Source organism: Tamandua tetradactyla, chromosome 2 (assembly GCF_023851605.1).
Source record: "Tamandua tetradactyla isolate mTamTet1 chromosome 2, mTamTet1.pri, whole genome shotgun sequence".
NCBI classification, from domain to species: domain Eukaryota; kingdom Metazoa; phylum Chordata; class Mammalia; order Pilosa; family Myrmecophagidae; genus Tamandua; species Tamandua tetradactyla.
The window spans coordinates 153161600-153164765 of NC_135328.1; positions in this window are offsets into that span (position 1 = coordinate 153161600).

The window sequence follows — 3166 nt, forward strand, 5'->3', positions numbered from 1 at the left end:
ACAATGTTTAAGAAATATTTGTTGGCCTAAAGACACTCAGTTTGTGACTAATGCTTGATAAAATGTTTGTCCATGACTAAATCTTCTCTTGAATTAATGAAATTTCACAAGGTTCAGCCCATAAATAAATAAGACTTGACCTCTAAGAGAATTCAACTCAGGCTGCTGAGGACAAGCTCTCCCACCACTGTGTTTCTCCCACACACAAGAGAATGTGCTCTAATAGTTGATGAGTTGTTGGGAGAAGGGGAAGGTGCAGGCTGGAGGCAGGAGGCGTTGTTGCTGACAGAGGAAGTGGAAAGCTAGCATCGTCTACAGGGAGTAAGAGGATGACGCTCAGGCAGTGCCAACAGCAGAGAGCCCAGATGGCTTGGGGAGTGTGACAGGGAAGCTGAGCATGGAGGAGGGATGCTGGGCTCCTCCTGCTCAGCTGCACACAGCAACCCCTCATGAAAGGACTCCAAGTATCTGAGGCTCAGCGGGAAACCAGGTGCCTTCCACTGGCCAAGGCATCCCAAGCCCCAGAAATTCAAACCAAGGAAGGTAGAATGCCACAGGGGATTGATTGCCCCTCAGAGAGTTAGCGAAGGTGCACACTCATAAGGACATTGCTTTTCTTCTGATACATTCAAGGAGAAAAGTTTGGGGGAGAAGTCTTCATTTTTTATGTTTTAAGATTAAAAAAAAAATTGCTCTAGTTTGCTAGCTGCCAAGATGCAATATACCAGAAACAGAATGGCTTTTAAAAAGGGGAATTTAATAAGTTGCTAGTTTACAGTTCTAAGGCTGAGAAAAATGTCCCAATTAAAACAAGTCTATAGAAATGTCCAATCTAAGGCATCCAGGGAAAGATACCTTGGTTCAAGAAGGCTGATGACGTTCAGGGTTTCTCTCTCAAGTGAGAAGGCACATGGCGAACACAGTCAGGGCTTCTCTCTCACCTGGAAAGGCACATGGCGAACACAGCGTCATCTGCTAGCTTCTTCTCCTGGCTTCCTGTTTCATGAAGCTCCCGGGAGGCATTTTCCTTCTTCATCTCCAAAGATTGCTTGTTGGTGGACTCTGCTTCGTGATACTACAGCATTCTCTGCTCTCTCCGAATCTCTTATTCTCCAAAATGCTTCCTCTTTTAAAGGACTTCAGAAACTAATCAAAACCCACCCAAATGGGTGGAGACACATCTCCCCTAATCCATCTTAACAACCACTCTTGATTGGAATACATCTCCAGGGAGATGATCTAATTACAGATTCAAACATACAGTATTGAATAGGGATTATTCTGCCTTTATGAAATGGGGTTTTGATTAAAACATGGCTTTTCTAGGGTCCATACATCCTTTCAAACCAGCACATTCCACCCTCTGGACCCTAAAAATGACATGTTTTCCCCATATACAAAATACACTCATTCCATAACAACATCAGAGAACCTTAAACCATTTCAGTAACATTATAAAAAAAGAGAGAGAGCGAGAGCTATGAGTCAAAGGATGTGGGCCTTGGGGAGGATTTTCGTTTCCTCCCACTTCCAGATCTCCCACTAGAAGTGGAAAACTGAAGGAAAGATAAGCTAGCTCCTCAGGGACTAGGTCAGTAGAGGTGACACTCGGGTGCCCAAATGCTTTTATTAGATCAGGACCTCCTCAAGAACTTTTGGTGTTTCCTCATTTCAACTGCAGCCAGTCTTACCTCTAGTCTCTGCTTTGAGACTCTTGTTTTATGAGCTTCACCTTCATTGGTTCTCTACACCAACTTTTCTTTGGTCACATCAGCTTGCCCCTGTCTCTAGGGGTAGTCCAGTCTTGTCCTCCCCTGCCCTGCCCCCAACCTGACCTCACCTACCAAATCCTGCTCAGCCTCCAAGTCCAGGTCATGCTCCAAGTTCACCATGAAACCAGAAGCCACTGCTCGCATTCCAGACCACCGTCCTCCTTCTCATATAGGCTGAATGCCACAGGGTGAGGTCTCTTGTCATCTTCTATCATCCTGGAATCATTTCCTGTTAGTCTTCCCTCCCTGGGTCCTTGCCCCAAAGTTAACCTTTTGAGATCAAGTATGTGCATTTTTAATTAAAAAGTTAATTTTTCAAAGCATATGGAAAGTACAGAGAATAAGATAACAAACATTCCGGAACCTGCCATCCAGGATCCACAAATACTAATAGTTTGTGGTTCTGCTTTTCCTTCCTCTTGTAAAATACAAAAACCTTAGAATACTGTGCTGGTTTGAAAGGAAGTATGCCCCCTAAGAAAAGCCATGTTTTAATATAAGTCCCATTTCATAAAGGCAGAATCATCTGTATTCAATACTGTATGTTTGAATCTGTAATTAGATCATCTCCCTGGTTGATGTGGTTTAGTCAAGAGTGGTTGTTAAACTGGATTAAGGGACAACATGTCTCCACCCATTTGGGTAGGTATTGATTGGTTTACTGGAGTCCTATAAAAGAGGAAACATTTTGGAGAAATAGATTCAGAGAGACTCAGAGAGAGAGCAGAGAATGCTGCAGCACCATGAAGCAGAGAGTCCACCAGCCAGCGACCTTTGGAGATGAAGAAGGAAAACGCCTCCTGGGGAGCTTCATGAAACAGGAAGCCAGGAGACCAAGCTAGCAGATGACACCGTATTCGCCATGTGCCTGTCCAGCCAAGAGAGGAGCTCTGACTGTGTTCGCCATGTGCCTTCTCACTTGAGAGAGAAACCCTGAACTTCATTGGCCTTCTTGAACCAAGGTATCTTTCCCTGGATGCCTTTGATTAGACATTTCTATAGACTTGTTTTAATTGGGACATTTTCTCAGCCTTAGAACTGTAAACGAGCAACTTATTAAATTCCCCTTTTGAAAAGCCATTCCATTTCTGGTATATTGCATTCTGGCAGCTAACAAACTAGAACAAATACTCTAACTACCATTATCTCTCTCCAAATCTGTGTTAACTGTTGTCATTTTTAAAAGCTCAGGGGTATATTTCTTTTTCTCCCCACACCAGTTGTAATTGTTTTATAGTCATATGGTTTGGTACAAATATATTTACCATGTTCTTTATTTTCATTAGTTCCTGCATCTTGGTTAAAGATCTGTTGGTAGCAATCTCTCTCTTTTTTGTTTTTCTGAAATGTCTTTTTTCTTCACTCTTGAAAGATATTTTTGTAGGGTACAGAGT